We start from the raw sequence: 19,394 nt of genomic DNA, 5'->3' as shown, positions 1-19,394 counted from the left end.
CCATAGTTCTGTGTCCTCACCCTCCCACCTCCCAAAGATATGGACCACCATACTTTGGACAAAGGCTTAGAGTCTGTTTGCTTTTTTTTCTTCTTCTCCTTCTTCTTCTCCTTCTCCTCATCCTCTTCTTCTCCTTCTCTGTCTTCCTCTTCTTCCTATTCTTCTTCTTCTTCTTCCTCTTATTCCTCTTCCTCATCTTCTCCTCCTCCTCCTCCTCCTCTTCTTCTTCTTCTTTTTGCCTCCAGGGTTATTGCTGAGGCTCGGTGCCTGCACTACAAATGCACTGCTCTTGGAGGCCATTTTGTCCATTTTGTTGCCCTTGTTGTTGTTATTATCATTGTTATCATTACTATTATTGTTGTTGGATAGGACAGAGAGAAATGGAGAGAGGAGAGGAAGACAGAGAGAGGGAAAGAAAGATAGATACCTGCAGACTTGCTTCACTGCGAAGCAAGTCCCCTGCAGGTGGGGAGCCGCAGGCTCAAACCAGGATCCTTACACTGCTCCTTGCACTTTGCACCCTGTGTGCTTAACCCAGTGTTCTAGTGCCCAACTCCCCTCCCTTTTTTGCCTCCAGGGTTATTGCTGGGGCTCAATGCCTGCACCATGAATCCACTTCTCCTGGAGGCCATTTTCCCCATTTTTGTTGCCCTTGTTGTGGCAACCCCCCCTTTTTTAAGTTCATGTGTTTCAGTTCTCTAGATTCCACATATGAGTGAAACCATCTGGTAGTTGTCTTTCATCTCTGTACTTACTTCCCTAAACACCATCACCTCCAGTTCCCTCCCATTTTGCCCCTATAGTAATTAAAGAGAGAGCAAGCAGGAACAGAGAGGGTATTTCTGGAATACAAGCACTTAAATCAATTCCAATGCACCTACAATCCCTTGTGGGCTTGCATAAATCCAGTATGCTCGTAGGACACAATATCATTTTTGATTACAGAGTAGTATTCCATGGAGTATGTACCCCATAATGTCTTTAGCCAGTCATCTGATGACATCCAGCCCCAGAACTTATTTATAGATGACATTTCACTGCACTGTGACATTACTGTGGCTTTGCTTTCACTAAGCAGATGAGGCGCCTGGAACCCTGTTCTGGCCTCCAGCTCGGCTCCTACCACCAGCAGCTCTGGGGTGGCTCAGCGACAGAGCTCCTGCCCCACACTAGGAGACTCCACTCCGGGGAGAATCAGCCAGGAAAGGGTTCCATGAGCTTCAGGGAGACCCGTGCGACTGGGTCTAAACCCACTGCTGTACAGCAAGGGTCCCACTAGCAGTACCGAAGAAAACCTGTGACTTGTGGGACTAGCTCTGGACTCAGCTCAGGTGACAATCCCTGTTGAAACACCTATGTCAGATGTGTTACTCAGAGCCCTTGTGGTCCCTGAATGATGGGCTCCTACATGAACAGACCCTCTGGATGTAGTGAGTGTTACAGCAATGCTATGTGGTGGCATGTGTTCAGCATTTCACAAGACCCATTCACCTGTGCCAAGGTGTGGGTGAACGCTACACCATGGGTGGGTCCTGAAAATAGGCTCCCAAGTGTTACACACTTCCATGGACAGGAAGTATGCAGAAGAGGCAGATGTCGGGGGCCAGGGGAGGGAGGGACTGTTTTGTGGACACAAGTTTTGTTTGGGAGTGAGAAAATGATGTGGAATGAGCAGGCATAATGGTGTCACGTACTTTGGGAAGCATCTGAAATGCATACTGATGGGCCAACTGGACTATCAGTGAGTCATGACCAAAGATGAGTGGAATGGTGGCACGGGGGGACCTGAACACTGAAATTCAGGGTACAGAGGTAGTGACACATTTATGAGGCACAGCCCGAGGTATCCACAGACAGGGACAACAGTGAGGGGAAGGGGAAAGTTTCCGGCATACAGAGAGCCCCATAAAGTGTCCCACTGGTTTCTAGGGAACATCCTGTGCGCTTCAGCTCACTGCCAGTGAACCTGATGAGTGCCTAGCTTTGGGCCTTGGGCTGTGTGGGCAGCAGAAGAGGCAGAGGCACCTCTGGGGATCCACCTGTGGGGCTGAACTGTGCCCCAATGCAGCCAGGGACTCACCACCATTTCACCTCCAACCAGGAGCACACAACCCCAGAGACCAGCCATGAAGTCTCTCTGCCATGCACACACACAAACACACACACTTTGGGGAGGGTATGGCATATGGAGAGCAGGACTCAGCAGCACCCTCCTGCTGCAGGAAGCCAGGATGTGGAGCCCGGACCACAGGCCTGCTGGCAACCTGCTCAAGGACGGCCTGTCGGGGGCCAAGTGCATTGGGCCTCTCACCTCCTGTGTGAAACTAAACAGCTTTCCTACCATCCCCTGACCTGTTTCCTCCTTCTCCGGGTCCATTCCAGACCTTCATGAAGCCACAGGGAGGACAGGTGACATCCTGGCATGGTTGTCAAATGTGCCTGAGAGGTATGAGGTCCGTGTCCACCTGCCACATCTGAGAATGCTTTCGTGGAGATCTCAAGCCAGTCCTCACTGGCGAGTAATGGGGCTCTGGCCACAGCAAAACCTCTCTCTCCTCAGGCCAGCTTGCCCCAGATCATCACCATCTGGTAAGTCACTGCCACTCCAGTGGTCAAGAAGCATTGGCTGAAAGTCAGGGTGATGTGTGACCTTGACTCCTCTTTTGGCTCACCACTCAAGTTTAGCCTACCTGTGAGGGAGACCAGCCCCACTGCCACCATCCAGGTCCATCCCCAACCCTTACCCCCCCGCCCCCGGCAAGCTCCTTGTACGTACTCACTCTAGAGTTCTTTCCCATCATGCTTTTCTTTCCTATCTGTGTGTAATCTGAATGTCTCCCCCTGAGGACTCCGCTGGAGCTCCCCAGGGCACTGTCCTGGTTCAGCAGGAGGAGCCCCTCAGTGTCACAGCGCCTGCCACCACCCATATGGCCAATCTGGAGATGGTCTGGGTCCCTGCCACTGTCGCCATCCTAGCCCTCTGTTTGCGCTCTCTGCCTTCCTCAATCAAGACCTAGTCTGTAACCTTTGCATTGAAGGCAGAAGAAAATCATCAGACTCCCTGCCTTAACCAATTTTCTCTGAAAATGATGATCCAGATGAGCAAATAGCTTCAAACCAGCAAAGCCTTTCAGAGATACTGATCTCTGGTCTGGGGGCAGGGGTGGGTGGTTAGGGGTGAGCTGGCTGGCTGAACAGGCTGTTCTCCCACTGCTGCTGACTGAAGCATTTGATTTCATAAGTATTAATCAAAATCACTCTTGATTATAGCAAAAACAACCTTTGCTATAATTTTAATGCAATTAACTGGAATATATGGTAATTCTGAGCAATCTTGCACTTGAGATTAAAGAACAGCCTGCCAGGAAACATATGAATAAAGCTTTAAGATCAAAATTTGCATAATTAGGTTTCTTTCCCACTATCCCAACCCCCATGGGCAGCTTCTATGGCTCTGAGAAAAGGCATTGAAAGGTGGCTCAAGCCCTCTGCTTCCCTTGTGAGATGGAATTTTCTTTTCTGAGCACACACTCATGCTTCCACAAGAAATCCTGGCTGGACTAACAGATGACCAGAGACAGGCATACAGTCCCAGAGTCCAGAGGCATTGAGTCCTCCTTTAAGATGCACAGCAGAGGACTGGGGAAACAGTAGAATGGTTCTGCAAAAGACTTTGCTGTCTGAGACCCTGAGGTCCCAGATACACTCCCCTGCGTCACCATCCACCAGAGCAGAGCTTTGGGATCCCCCCTCTTTTTTTCTCTCTCTCTCATAAATAAATAAATAAATAAATAAATAAATGTACGTATATGTGTGTGCATATATATATATATATATATATATATATGTGTGTGTGTGTGTGTGTGTGTGTTTCTCTCTGTATATCTCTTGTTAAAATAAATATAGAAAATATTAAAAAGATGCACAGCGGGGGTCGGGCGGTGGCGCAGTGGGTTAAGCGCATGTGGCGCAAAGCGCAGGAACCGGCGTAAGGATCCCGGTTCGAGCCCCCAGCTCCCCACCTGCAGGGGAATCGCTTCACAGGCGGTGAAGCAGGTCTGCAGGTGTCTATCTTTCTCTCCCTTTCTCTGTCTTCCCCTCCTCTCTCCATTTCTCTCTGTCCTATCCAACAACGAATTGCGTCAACAAGGGCAATAATAATAACCACAATGAAGCTACAACAAGGGCAACAAAAGGGGGGAAAAATGGCCTCCAGGAGCGGTGGATTCATGGTGCAGGCACTGAGCCCAGCAATAACCCTGGAGGAGGAGAAAAAAAAAAAAAAAGATGCACAGCAGAAATGTGGCAACACTTTCCATCTTATGTAGGTGCTCCTAATGTGAGCACTGTACACAGGTGTACTCCTGTTATGCAAAAGTCTCTCGACACTCTATTCCTTCCCAGACAGGTAGAATGGGTGAGAGGAGCAAGGCTCCACCACCCCTGGAGCTCCACTCATCTGTGCACGGTACTCACATACTCACATTTTGGGGGAGGGAGTAGACCCAGGGCCTGAGGCATGGAAGGCAGGTGCACAGTTTATTGAGCCTCTTTCCTGGCCCCCGCATTCCTGAAGAAACAAACTAGGCAGTGCACCATCCCCAAAAGACAGGCTTTGTTTACAAAACGTGTTTTCATGCCTGGTCACAGTGGATGTCTTGTCATGGAATTCTCCTGCCCCCTCTCCCCCCGCCTGGGAACTGCTACCACCATGAAGAGCTTACTTCCAGGTCATTCTAACAAGGGCTGTGGCAACCAGAGCCACCAGTTCAACCTTCTAACACCCTGAGGGTCCTATTCTCCTAGGGAGAGACTGTACTGTTTTGGGAGAGGAGAGAAGGCCACCAGACAGGTCACTGCAGAGCTGTGACAAGCAGGAGAGTACACACACACACACACACACACACACACACACACATTCCTGACAAAAATTGAAGGGATCACTCCCACACGCAGTACTGTGGCTGGGGCTGAGTGCTGGGGTCCTTGTAACAGTCTTGCCTGTGCCCTCCTCCCATCGGCTCGCATAGTATTTTCCCATTCAATCCCACACAAGAGAATATCTTTAACATTTAAAATGGTGTAAAATGTCAACAGTCCCATTTCCTCTTAAGTTATTCTTGGAAGTGTAGTAAAGTCTAGGCTGAAAGGTTAATATACCTTTAGTAGAAGGCTCAGCGGAAACAGAAGTCAGTGCTTTTGTTCTTTGATGCTTTGAAAACATGTGAAAAAGGAAGAAGGGGGTTGGGTTAAGACATCTCTAGGTCCTTGCCCATATATATATCTCAAGGCATGAGGTCTGCAGTCCTGGGGATGGAACACTGGACTTACATGAGGGACCAAGTTCAATCCCCATCACTGCATATGCCAGACTGATACTCCAGTTTTCTCCCTCTGTTGCTAATAAATGAATGATTCTCTTTTTTAAACCTGTAACACTTGGGAGTCAGCAGTAGCACAGCAGGTTAAGCGCATGTGGCGTAAAGCGCAAGGACCAGCATAAGGATCCCAGTTCGAGCCCCCCCCCCCCCCCGGCTCCCCACCTGCAGGGAAGTCACTTCACAAGTGGTGAAGCAGGTCTGCAGGCGTCTTTCTCTCCCCCTCTCTGTCTTCCCCTCCTCTCTCCATTTCTTTCTGTCTTATCCAAAAAACCTGGAACACTGCTCATCTCTGGCATATGACGGTGTCAAGAGCTAAACTTGGGAGCTCAGAACCTCAGGCATCAGAGTCTTTTGCAGAACCATTATGCTGTCTCGTCAGCCCTTAATAAACAATTTTTTAAATTATCTTTTTTTTATTTATTGGATAAAGACAGAAATTGAGTAGAGGGGGGATAGAGAGTGAGAGGGACAGAGAGACACCTGCAGCACTACTTCACCACTTGTGAAGCTTTCCTCCTGCAGGTGGGGACTGTAGGCTTGGACCTGGGTCCTTGCACATTGTAACATGTGTGTTCAATCAGGTATGTCATCACCCGGCCCCTATAAATAAATCTTTTAGAAAAAAAATAAATTGGGAGCTGGGCAGTGGAGCACCAGGTTCAGCACACGCAAGGACCCCGGTTTGAGCCCCTAGCTCCCCACCTACAGGGTTGTTTCACAAGTAGTGAAGCAGGTCTGCAGGTGTCTGTCTCTCTCCCTCGATTCTCAATTTCTGTCTTATCAAAAGAAAAAAGTTGAAAAAATGGCTTTCAGGTGTCGGGCTGAGCTTCACTGACAGGAGACAGACGACCAGGGACTCATGGTTGAGCTGTACGCAGTATCTCTTTATTCATGCAGGACGCAGCGCAATCTATACCAAGCTAAGCTAAACTAACAACTAACTACAAACAATCTTGTCTTTATAAATATACTAGCCCAGTAGGGTGGGAACAGGATGCGACGCAGAGAGGGTGGAGAGAAAAGTGACTGGTGAAAATCAGAGTGTGACAAGGAGAGGGGGCGGAGCAAAAACATATCATGAACCAGTGGGGATTGAACCAATGCCCAGGAGGGAGGGTGGTGCTTGTTAACAGAGGTTATGTAAATAGAATGAAGTGGTTATGTAAATAGAATGCAGTGTTAAGCAGGGGGGATTTAAACCAAATGAAACAGAAGGGGTTTTTAGAAGCATACCAACAATTCCCCCTTTCTTTTTAACTAATGGTCATAGTATCAGGATTGTGGGGTGAACAGAAACCTATATCGTACAGGCGTTTTCAAAAGAACTGGCATAAGACATGGAAAACAAAATAGGCGAACAGCAATAACCAGTGTGATGCCAAGGGGAACGTTTCTTGCCTCAAAGGGCAAGGCCTAGCAGGCAAAAGGACATTTCTTGCCTCTGGGAGCGCTTCATGCCTCTGGGGGCAACTCTTGCCTCAAAGGGCGTTTCCTGTCTCTGTGGGCATAACCTAATAAGGAGGGGGAGTTTTCTGCCTCTGTGAACAGAGCCTGCAGGTGAGGGGACATGATCTATAAAGTCTCAAGGCAATTGGCTGAAGTTAGTCTTTGAGAAACACAGCAGCGTGTACCACTATGTCCGATGGAAGTGTCAGTCCAATGTAGATGGCCATGGAAGAAAATGCCAGAGGATGAAACGCTGCACGTCTGTCTCGATGGGGAATGTCGGCCACCAGAATTCTGCTTTTCTGTAGAGAGTGAGCTTTGGAGTCTGTGAATCTGTTTCTTCAGGTCTTGCCAGGTCACATCATTGGTTTCCGGGGGTGTGTTGTAGTCATTCCATCTTGTGGGCGATGTCAGAGAACAGGGGTCCAAATGGATTTCCAGGAATTCCATTTGAGTAGATGCTTTTTCATGTGAAGACATGTAGTATCATGAGTCCCTGGAGGGCGTCCTAGTCCAAAAAGCTCCTCGAAATTCCATTTAGGGTGCTTCTGACTGTTCCTGCTGGATTGCTTCAGGCACCATTTTTAAAAGTGTCTTCCCATTGAAGAAAGAATCCAATCAGGAGAGTAGAATTAACCACATGTCTCCATTCTTGGGGACTGCCAGGGTACTTGAGAACACTCCTCAAATTAGAGTAGTCCTTCTCAGCGGGAAACATTCAAGAAGAAGTCCAGAAAGTCCCAGTGGAAATCTCCGTGCATATCCCAAGGTCTATGATCACGGTCATAAAGAACCAAATTGTGGCCTGGAGCAAAATGTAGTCCTTTTCCTCGGGAAACATGAGAGAGGGAATCCAGAAAGTGCAAGGAGAAATCTCCGTGCATCTCCCAAGCTCTATGATCCCGGTCATAAGAAACCAAAGTTCCCGGTCAGGGAACCGAAGTGTGGCCCAGAGTAAAATGTTCCAGAGACAGAGAAACTGTCTCATAATGAAACAGTAGAGGCTTTGGCAAACCTCTTCATAAGTAGAAAGGCAACCCATGGTGGATGGGTAGCCAAGTTTACTTATCTGGGCGATGGGTGGGTTAGGTCCCATGTTGATGCCGGTCCATGTTTCATTTCAGGGCTTATTTCAGTCCCTGTTCAGGTGCCATATGTCGGGCTGAGCTTCACTGACGGGAGACAGACGACCAGGGACTCATGGTTGAGCTGTACGCAGTATCTCTTTATTCATGCAGGACGCAACGCAATCTATACCAAGCTAGACTAAACTAAAACTAACTACAAACAATCTTGTCTTTATAAATATACTAGCCCAGTAGGGTGGGAACAGGATGCGAAGCAAAGAGGGTGGAGAGAAAAGTGACTGGTGAAAATCAGAGTGTGACAAGGAGAGGGGGCGGAGCAAAAACATATCATGAACCAGTAGGGATTGAACCGATGCCCTGGAGGGAGGGTGGTGCTTGTTAACAGAGGTTATGTAAATAGAATGCAGTGGTTATGTAAATAGAATGCAGTGTTAATCAGGGGGGATTTAAACCAAATGAAACAGAAGGGTTTTTAGAAGCATACCAACATTCAGGAATAATGGATTCATAGTGCAGGCATTGAGACCCAGTAGTAACCCTAAAGATGAAAAAAAAAAGAAAGAATGGAAAAGAAAAGAGAGAGAAAGAAAGAGAAAAAATAAAAATCTAAATCCAGGGGTGAGGTGGCAGCTCACCTTGTTAGAGCGCACATTTTCCATGAGTTAGGAACAGGTTCAAACCCCTGGTCCCCACCTGCATCGGGGAAGCTTCAGGAGTGGTAAAGCAGGGCTGCAGATGCCTCTCACAGTAAATAATCTGTCTCTTATTCTATTAAAAAAATAATATGGTTAATAGGAAAACAGTGGTGGAGTCATGTAGGCACCAAGCTGCAGGGAAAATCCTAGAGGCAAAATCAAAAGTAGTAAGGTCAACAAGAGGCTTCTCTGACTGGAAGAAAGCTGCCCTCACTGTCTTTCTTGATACCCATGGTGGTGTGGGTGCACTTACCCCCAATTTCTTGGTGCCATGGAGCTACATGGGAGCTATATAGTGAGTGCATTCCACAGGGCCAGGGGGCAGGTGGGCTGGGGAAGTGAGCATTCACAAAGCCAGAGTTTCAGGAAGGTGAGGTTCCAAAGCGAGAAAAGCCAGACAGCACTAACCACTGAGAAGGTGCTGGGGAAAGTGGAAAGTACAAAAGCTGCTGTGGAAAGCTCTAGCAGTATCTTTGAAATGTAGACATATTCCTGCCCTGTGAGCCAGGTATTCTACTTGGAGGCCTTCACCTGAGATGAAAACACAAACCCAAAAGAAGCTGCCTGCAAAAAGAGCCTGTACACAAGTGTGGCTAGCGGTCCGCTAGGTGGTGTTGGGAAAATGTAAACAATCCCAGAGCCCACAAAGATGGAGATAGAAAAACAAACCGGATAGTCTCTTGGCATTGAGTGGGGAACTGCTCAGCTACCCAGAGTGTTGCCTATTTACAAGAGTCTAAGTATGGAATCCACCCTAATGCCCACAGACAGATGGCTGGATCAAGAAGTTGTGGGGTACAGAATCAAGGGAATATTACTCTGCCAGCAACAAAGACAATACTGTATCATTGCAGACAAAATGGATTGCATTCGGGGTGACAATGCTAGATAAAATAACTATAAGGGCTGAGGAGACAGCAACAAATATTTTCAGGCCTGAGGCAACAAAGGTCCCAGGTTCAATCCCCAGCACTACCATGAGCCAGAGCTCAACAGTACTCTGGTAAAAAAAAAAAAAAAGTAAAAGGGGGGAGAGGGCAGATGGTGGTGCATCTGATTGAGTGCACACATTACAGTGCACAAGGACCCAGGTCCAAGGCCCCGGTCCCCACCTGTAGGGGGAAAGCTTCACGAGTGGTGAAGTAGGGCTGCAGTTATCTCTGTCTCTCTCCCTCTCTAGCTCTCCCCTCTCAGTTTCTCTGTCTCTATCCAATAATAAATAAAAATACTATAAAAGTAAAAGTAATATAGCAGATGAAAGACAAGTACCAGATGGCTTTACTCATGTGTGGAATGTATATAGAACAAACTTGCAAAAGTAATTACCAAACTGAATCACAGACCCTATGAAAGCAAACTATCAGACAGTATCGGAGGGGTAGTGACATGAAGTGAGGTATATCTTTGGTGTGATGGCACTGGAATTAGAAAGAAAAAAGGAAGTGCTAAGATGTCTTCCAACACCTTGAAAACAGTAAGCAGAATTGCAAAGGCCAGATGGAGGATAACAGGCACAATACGGTTTCTAAGCAATCCGAAGAGCACCACAACTTCACCTGGTCAGGCCTGTCGTATGCTTTACATTGGCTTGTTCTAGCCCTCCCCCGCCAAGAGAATTGAATCAGTCCTATTAATTTTGCGGGCCTGCTTGGCCCCGCCCCAGGGAACCCCGGGAGAGGGTTCCTGAGTTCAAGAGTGACAGAGTTCCTGAGTTCCTGAGTTCGAGAGTTTCAGGGTTACAGAGTAAGAGAGAGTTCCAGTGTGCCAGAGTTTCAGAGGGTTCCCGAGTACGAGAGTTCGAGAGTTCCTGAGTTCGAGAGTAAGGGAGAGGGTTCCTGAGTTCCAGAGTTCGGGAGTTCGAGAGTTCGAGAGTCAAAGAGAGAGAGTGCTTGTGCCGCCGCAAAGAGACAGCCGAGTTCTGTTTGGTGATTAGTTTGTCTTAGTTTGTGAATCGTTGTTCCTGAATAAAGAAATACAGCTGCCCTGCCCAGCCGTTGTCTCCGCGTCTCTGTTACCCGCCGTGAAGCAAGCCAGGCCGGCAAGAGCTTCCGAATTTTAACAACACAGGCCAGTGGCTGCTCAGGAGGCAGTGTGATGCAAACGGAGACTGAATAGAAGGGGTGTTTTATTATGTGCTGACTCTACCTCAATGCAACACTTTAGAACCTCACCAGAAGTGTACAAAATGCTTACACATTTCAGACTGAAGATCTTAATATCTGAGTTCTTCTTTGCCTGTACTGAATACCATAGTTATACTCACTTGGACAGCCACATTTAAATGACTATGGAGTCAAGCAAGAAGTAGACTATGCTCAATATGCTCCAGATGTCAGGCTGAAATGTTTAATGCTATTTAGAATTTAGTTTTCTTTAATGGGACATCTTTGAACATATGAACGCTTAAGTGAAAACTGAGGAATGTGTCCTTTGACACTAGTAACAAAATTAACAGAAAAGAAGGGGGTTGACTCATCCTCTCAATGAGACAATGCTTTTGCTCATAATTCTTCTTTCCAGGCATCAATCACTTCCTTTGTTATTAATGAAAATGCAAGCAAGCTCAAAGTCCAAAAGTCTTTCTTCAAGGGAAAGTTATATTTTTAAAAAGAGTGGCTATTGTTTTTTAAAAGTCAGATTTCAGCAACACTAATGACATCAAGTAAATTTCTCAGTACACATAAAGCATATTTCTGTGAGTTCTCAATGATATGCAGATTTATTTTCCTTAAGAAGCAAAATGAAGTTTGAATAGTATAGTCTGTGGTGTGGTGACATCAGCAAAGGCCAATTCTTGCCCGCAGACCAGTCCCAATTCTTTCAATGTCTTGGAGAGATCGGGTCTTGTTCTAGCGCCCTATTCTTCCATTCTAATGTGGCTGTGATGGCTGGAGATTCCATCTGCAGAGAAGCACTATTGGTTAAGTAATCCAAAACTTCCTGCTGTTTAGCTGATGTAGAAAACTGAATATTTTGAGGAAGCTGGCTACAGGCTGGGCAGTTCTCCTTTCTCTCTGTTTCAAATGTGTATGTGTATAGTCCATCTACATCATTAAATACCAAGTAATTATTAAGGGGAATATATGCACTTGTGGCTATTTTAAAAACCTCAGTAGCACAGACAGCTGCAATAACAGCATTTGTGGAAGCTACTGCAGGTATGATTCGTTTTACTACATCCTGAGTGAGTCTCTATGTAACACCTCTAATGTTATATTGTGATGCTTTTTCTAGTGATTTTTGAAAAATCCACTGAATATGATCAGGATCATATCCATCCCTTCTCCAAAAGACTGCTCCTTAGGCCACTGCAGTATCCTTACATATTCAATACAATGTTTTGGTAGTCTGGGCATAGATGCAGTGGTGCACATGGGAAAATTAATCTGTGGCGGATATAGTTCCAGTGTGCATTCAATGCAAGCAGTCATTCCAGGCAGACTCACTCAGGCATTCCCTTCAAAACCTTCTGTTCCCCCCCCCCCCATCTATCAAAGGGACAGTGGAACTTGGGTCTAATACACCATCCTCGTAATTTAGAAGAGATATCAACATGCCATTTATCCACCTTCTGGCTATGATAGAGTCCAGCGCACATACAATTATAAGGAATTGTCGATAGAAAGTATCATTAAAATCCTGAATCTTGTTGAAATGTGGAACTACATTGCAATTAGAAATTCTATCATTCAGAAATTCTGCAGCAACTTCTGCTTTAGGTCTTCCAACATCTTTGGGCCTAAATAAAAACTGCCTATTTAAATTGGAAACATCTATAGTGTCCATGTCTATAACATGAATCCGTCTAAAACCAGATAATGCCAGATTTTTCAGGAGCTCACATCCTAAGCCGCCTGCTCCAATGACTAGAACTTTATAAGTATCTAACCAAAACTGGAGAGATTCAGTGCTGGGTTCGAAATCAGGGTGTGTGAAGGGTCCAGATCGCTCGAGGCACTTCTTTACATGGTTCCAGCGACTGTCCCAGTTTCCAGTGTCCCCACACCCACCATCAACAGCCATTTTCTCAGCCAGCAGCTCCTCTATTCTCCTTCTTTTCTTCTCCGGCTCCTCGCCATCCGCCATATTGTTCTCCACCTCTTCCCAGGTTCCCCCACATCGAGCAGAGCCTATGGTGCAGAGCGGAGCCTATCACATCCATTCTTCATAAACTCTCTCAGAAAATTTAACAAGATGGAATACTCTCAAACACTTTCTATGAGGTTAATATCACTCTGATCCCCAAAGCAGGAAAAGACTCCACCAAAGAATACTAGAGACAAATATCCCTGATGAACATTGATGCAAAGATCCTCAACAAAATCTTGCTGAATGAAATCCAACAACATAAAAAGGCAATATCCAACAGACCATATGGGGTTCATTCCTGAGAAACAGGAATGAGAAGCAGTCCAACACCCACAAAGCAATAGATGTAATCCACCACATCAACAAAAAGAAAGATAAAAACAACATGGTCATATTAATTGATGCTGAAAAAGTGTTTGACAAGATCCCACAGCCATTTATGAGAAAGAGCCTTAAGTCATTGGGAGTAGAAGGCAAATTCCTCAACATAATAAATGATAACGATGATAAGCCTACAAGTAGCACTATACTAAACGCTTAGTTTTTCCTCTAAGATTTGGAACTAGACAAGGATGTCCACTCACACCACTCCTGTTCAGCATAGTCCTTGAGGTCCTGACCACTGCAGTCGGGCAAGAAAGAGGTATCAAAGGAATTCAAACTGGAAAGGATGAAGCTAATGTATCATTACTTGCAGATGACATGCTAAAATGCCTAGAGAACCTCTCAAACCAACAGTAAATTCAGTAAAGTGGTAGGATACACAATTAATATACACAAATCAGGCTGGCTCTATGCCAAGGGACACCTGGAGGTCATCTTAACTGCCCCACTGTTCTTTCCTTTTTTTTTTCTTTTCATTTACTTATTTATTTTCCCTTTTGTTGGCCTTGTTTTTCATTTGTTGTTGCAGTTATTATTGTTGTCATTATTGATGTCGTCGTTGTTAGACAGAACAGAGAGAAATGGAGAGAGGAGGGGAAGACAGAGAGGGGGAGAGAAAGACAGACACCTGCACACCTGCTTCACCTCCTGTGAAGCGACTCCCCTGGCCTGTGAAGTGAGGAGCCCGGGGCTCAAACCGGGATCCTTACGCCGGTCCTTGCGCTTCGTGCCACATGTGCTTAACTCACTGCGCTACCGCCCGGCTCCCTCACTGTTCTTTCCTTTAGCTAGCCGCCTTCCTCCTTTTTGCAGGCCCTCCTCTGCAGCATTCTCTGTTTCAGCCCTCACTCTCCTCCTCCTCCTCCAGGGAGCCCCCCGCCCTGCTCTGGGGTTGGCTCACTTCTGCACCTCTAAGACCTTCTCAGGAGATGTCTGGCAGCAGACCCATCAGAAACTCCATCCTTCATTGGTCTGATTTCTAGCCCCCCTCCTATCCCCCACCTCCCACACCATATGTGGGCAGCTGTCCCCACAACATATGTGGCCAGTTGTCAGAGCCGAGGTGCCCCAACCCCTGGGTAGAATAGCTTTGACTCTGGTGCTCCTGTGTCCACATCGCTGTCACATGCACTGCCTTTTTTTTCTTATGGCTTAAAAAAAAAAAAAAGGAGACCTCGCCCCTTTAAAGTGTATACATTCCAGGGCCCTGGGAGACGGTTCAGCAGGCAAAGCACACAACTCACCATGCACAGGATGCTCCAGGGTGCCTGCCGGCCCACCCCCAGGAATACCATTTGGGAGCACCAAAAACAGCACTAAGGGGCTCCATGGACAGTGGAGATGGTCTTCTCTCTCAACATACAGTTAAAAAATCAGGTGCTGGAGTTAGTTGCTCAGGGGTTTCACCCAGGCATGAGGTGCTGAGTTCATTCTCAGCATCATTGGGAAAATCAAAGTGTCTGACTCAGTAGCCCATGCAACATTTGTGAAGTTGTGCAACCCTCAGCTACGCCTAGTACTAAGACACTGGCATCACTCAGAGAGAAGCATATCCATTATGCAGATATGCTCAGTGCACCTGCTAACCACTAGCCAGTTTTATTATTTTGAAATATTTTTATTAATCATTTACAGAATTATAAGCTAATAGGGGTACAGTTCCACACCATTCCCACCACCAGGGCTCTCTGTCCTCATCCTCTCCATGGAGAACTACTGCAGTAGTTCTCCCAAGGTCACAGATATGGGCTGATTTTATAATTATCTATCTACATTTATATATAATTTTATTTGCCCATTTTGTTCTCAGCAGTCCTGCCTTCACTTCCTTTCTGAGTCACCCCTATACCTGTTACTACTTCTGAATGCCCTTCTTTTTTTTTCCTCTCCTCTCTCAGATAAGAGAAACTGTGCCTGTCTCTCTCTGGTGTTTTCCAGATTCTCTTCCTTTTCCGTGATGACATAAAAACAAAGATTCCTGGTGATAGATGCTTCGTGTCATGGTGGAATTGGAGTTCAGAGCCCTCTGGTCATCTTGCCCTATCAGTTAACCTCTGGGAGTATAGACCAAAATTCTTTTAGGGGTGCAGAAAGTGGGAGTTTTGGCTTTTGTAATTGCTTCTCTGCAGGACATGGATGTTGACAGGTCGATCCATACCCCCAGCCTGTTTCTATCTTTCCCTAGTGGGGTAGGGCCACCTTTCCTTTAAAAAAATTACATATATATATGGTCCAGGTGGTGGTGAACCTAGTAGAGCATATGCATTATAGTACTCAAGGACCTGGGTTCAAGTTCCTGGCCCCCACCTGTAAAAGGAAATTTAGTGGTGAAACAACACTGCAGTTCTCTCTCTCTCTCTCTCTCTCTCCCACCCTCTTTATTTCTCTCTGCCTCTATCCAACAAATAAAATATTTTAAAAAACTCATTAGTGATTTAAAATATTAGAAGATAATAGGGGTATATTGCACACTACACTCACCACCCTTCAATTGGTGTGTGCATGTCCTTTGGACAAATGCCTAACAGTAGTATTGCTGGACCATAAGGTACTTCCATTTTTATTTGTTTAAGGACACTCCATACAGTTTTCCAAAGGGATGCCCCAGTTTGCATTCCCACCAGCAGTGGAGTGAGTTCTCTCTTCTCCACAATCTCTCCAACATTCCTTGGCTGGTTGACGTAGGCCATTCTCAAACATGTGAGATGAAATCTCTGTAGTTTTAATTTGTATTTCTCTAATGATAAGTAGATCATTTATTCATATGTCTGTGGGTCATGTGTGTCTTTTCCTTAGAAAACTGTCTATTCAGTTTCTTTGTCCACTTTTTTATTGTGTTATGCATGTTCATCCCATAAATACAACTTATTATCACCCCATGGTAGGTATCTGAACACCATTCCCACCACCAACTTAAATCCTCCTCCACCTTGCACAATGGGCCCCCAGTGCCCTCTTAACTCCTTCTCCGCATCTCATCCCAGAGTCCTTGACTAGGTGCTTCCACAGACCACACCTAGGCAAGTTCATCCTACAGGTGGGGAGTGGAGGGCTTGAACCTGGGCCCTTGTGCTTGGCAATATGTGTGCTTAACGAGAAGGGCCACCACCTGGCCCCCAAAGTTTTCTCTCCTTTTATTTAACTTTATTTATTTACTTATTTATTTTGATTACAGAGAGAAACTGAGAGGGAAAGTGGATGAAGGGGGGGGGAGAGAAGAGAGACCTACATTACTGCTCTGCCACTTGTGAAGCTTCTTCCTTACAGGTGGGGACCAGGAGCTTGAACTTGGGTCCCTTATTTCTTAAATTCCATCTAAAGTGAGATAATTTACTATTCATCCTCCTTCTTCTGGCTTATCTTACTTGACACCCTTCAAATTCCATCCAAGATATGGCAAAGAAAATTTAATCATTCCCTATAGATCAGTAGTATTCCATTGTATATATATCATAATTTTTCTTTATTTTTTATTGCAGTTTTGAAATTTTTATTAGTGATATAATAATGATTAACAAGACTATAAGATTACAGGGGTATAATTCCATACAGTTCCCTGTCCCCAGAGTTCTGTCCCCCATCCTCTTCACTGGAAATTTCCCTTTATCCTTCTGAGAGTATGGAACAAAATTCTTTATGGGATGCAGAAGTGGAAGCTCTGGTATCTGTAATTGCTTCTCCACTGGATATGGGTATCAGCAGGTCAATCCATACCCATAGCCTATTTCTATCTTTCCCTAGTGGGGTAGGGCTCTGGAGAGGTGACACTTTGGAACACACTGGTAAGGTCGTATTCCCAAGGAAGTCAGGATGGAATCATAGTAGTGTCTGAAACTTAGTGGCTAAAAGGCGGTAAGATATAAAGCAGGGCAAATTGTTTAATAAACCATAAACCAAAGGTAGGAATCGAAGTGATAAAATTTGGGGTTTTCAGGTAGGAAGAAGCTGGGAAGTCTATTTTAGGTATGTTCCAAGGGGCCCATAACTTTAGTAATTTTTGACTGAGCCTGATAACTAACATGCAGGTGAACTATAAATATTATCTGGGAAGATGGTGTCAGAGTTGAGAATAAGGCTAGAAAGCTGGGTTAGAGCAAAGATTAGCTAGCTCCCAAATATGTAAACACTATTAACTGTTTGTCCCATCGATCTGATCTAGGGTCCATATCTATTCATATTTAGCACAGGAGAATGTGTAACCTCCCAGTCCCTATTAGTCTGAGCTTATAGTCCATGATCACAGCTGGGAACATTCTAGGCTACACTCATTTTAGGACCAGTCTTCCTCCAGTGGCAGAGTAAGTTGACCCAACCCTCCTTTGGAGAGGCCCACAGGACGGTTTATGATGTTCCTGATGGAAGTGACCAGTGATGGTGGAGAGATGCATCTATTAGATGCCTAGGTCCACCATATCTATGTAGGAATCCAAAGATTCCCTGACTAGAGCCCCAGATGGTGGGGGTGGCCTGGCTATTAACAAAAAAAAAAAAAAGGCAAATCATCAAAGTGAGCCAGTCTCACCCTTATCCAGCTCACCCAGTTGTTAGTCATTGAGTATCATTTGTTGTATCCAAACAGGTTTTGGGTTTATGGGATCTGGTCTCAAGTTGGGGAGGGAATAGACCTAGGCTTTTAGTGGGATCTAAATTAACCTTAAAGTTTTACTGCACTTCATTTGTTTGATGATTCTAATAGAGGTTGTCATAAGGACAATAATTGTCCTTTAGTTGATAGATATATACTTGGCCAGCACATCTCTTTGCCAACTGTAGACAATATTTCTTCTAAAGAGTATCAAGGAGGACCTTTTTGCTTTTGCTGAGCTGTATGAATTCCTAATGGATGCCTAACGTCAACCATTATCAAGTGCTTCCACTAACTCGTGTGGTTTCCACCTCCCATTTTCTTTTGCTAACCCTGCTCTATCCATACCTACAATTCTGATGTCCTCCAGGGAGTATCTTTCGGATTTTCCCACTTTCCTGGGATGAGCCTACCTCACCCCCAGATCTAAACCAGCAGGTTCCCAGTGCCGAAAACCCCAGGCCTTGGGTTTCCTGCCAGTGATCTCGCTCAACCTGCTGGGTCAGCCCTGCTCTGTCTAAGGGCCTGAGTTCACTGCTGGCTCTTTCTCTCCTATTCACCTCTTGGCTGTTTTCTGTTAGTGCCTATCTCCAGGGGCATTCCTGAGTGACCTGTCACTCAGGAAACATTATATGCCTATTGCAATTTTAACTGTGCTCATTCCAGAATGACACACAGTGGTAAGGAAGAATGAAAGAGCCCCCTGAATGCTGTCCAGTATACCCCAAAGGGCATGCTGCATAAATTGAGAATGTGTTATCTCAGACAGGCTAGTGACACTGGGCCAGCCCACCAGTTTGCTCCAACTCCTCCCCCCTTTTTTTTTACTTACACTTATGATAATGTTTGGTAGCAATGTACAATTCCATCAGATGTGGGCACAGCTTTGATGGCAGCCATCAGTCACGTGGAGCACTGTTGTGGCCATGCCCACCTCACTGTCCACTTCCCTCTTCCCCTCACCTGCTCCTAACCCCTAAGGACACCTATGATGCATTCTGTGTTTGTAGCAATGCTTGCTCATGAATGTTGTAGATAGAGAATCACATACAGTAGACTCTTCAGTGGTTTCTTATAAAGCAATGTCACTCACTTACTGGATTTCCACATATGGGTTTGATACATTTTTCTTTTCCTTAAGATTGTCCTAATATTGGCTTTTCTCTAGCTTCCTGGATTGTAAGAACACACTCTATATGACACAGAACACGGGGTTGGATGATGGAACACCGGGTTGAGTGTACAAGTCACATCATGCACAAGAATGCAGGTTCAAACCCTTGGTCCCCACCTACAGTGCCGCAGGTATCACTCTGTCTTTCTACCTCTCTGTCTCCCCCATCCCTCTCACTTAATAAATAAATCTCTATTAATAAATAAATCAATTGAATTTCAAAAATCACACAAAAAGACAAAGAACATACACTATGTGCCTGAATTGTAGGCCTTCCAGTCAACAGAGGCTATAGGTAGGCCATTGGGGAGAGGAGTGGAACAAAAGTTACATGTGGATTTTCCAGCCCCATGCTGTTTGCTCAAGGGCCAGCTGCAGTATATCCTGAGATTGCCTTCTCTAATGCAGTGTGATGAATCTGTGATCCATCCTGGTGGCTGTGTACACTAACAGTTTGCTCCTTTTCGTAGCTGGCTTATAGTCCGTGCAGTAGCTGACTATGGTGAGTTTACCCAGCCAACCATCAGAGGCCAGTGTCACTACATTTGTCTA

At 45.6% G+C, this 19,394-nt stretch overlaps 1 protein-coding gene and 1 pseudogene across 4 annotated transcripts in view; both read right to left on the bottom strand.

Moving 5' to 3' along the window:
• The window catches only part of CD99L2 (CD99 molecule like 2), a 73,619-nt gene that overhangs the window by 40,929 nt on the left and 13,296 nt on the right, over positions 1-19,394 (bottom strand). The gene's annotated exons all lie outside the window — the stretch shown is intronic.
• On the bottom strand, positions 11,149-12,750 carry LOC103120125 (NEDD8-activating enzyme E1 catalytic subunit-like; annotated as a pseudogene).

Source organism: Erinaceus europaeus, chromosome X, assembly GCF_950295315.1.
Source record: "Erinaceus europaeus chromosome X, mEriEur2.1, whole genome shotgun sequence".
Classification (NCBI taxonomy): Eukaryota; Metazoa; Chordata; class Mammalia; order Eulipotyphla; family Erinaceidae; genus Erinaceus; species Erinaceus europaeus.
Note: the sequence above shows the minus strand (reverse complement) of the source record. Positions and strands in the feature narration are given on the sequence as shown.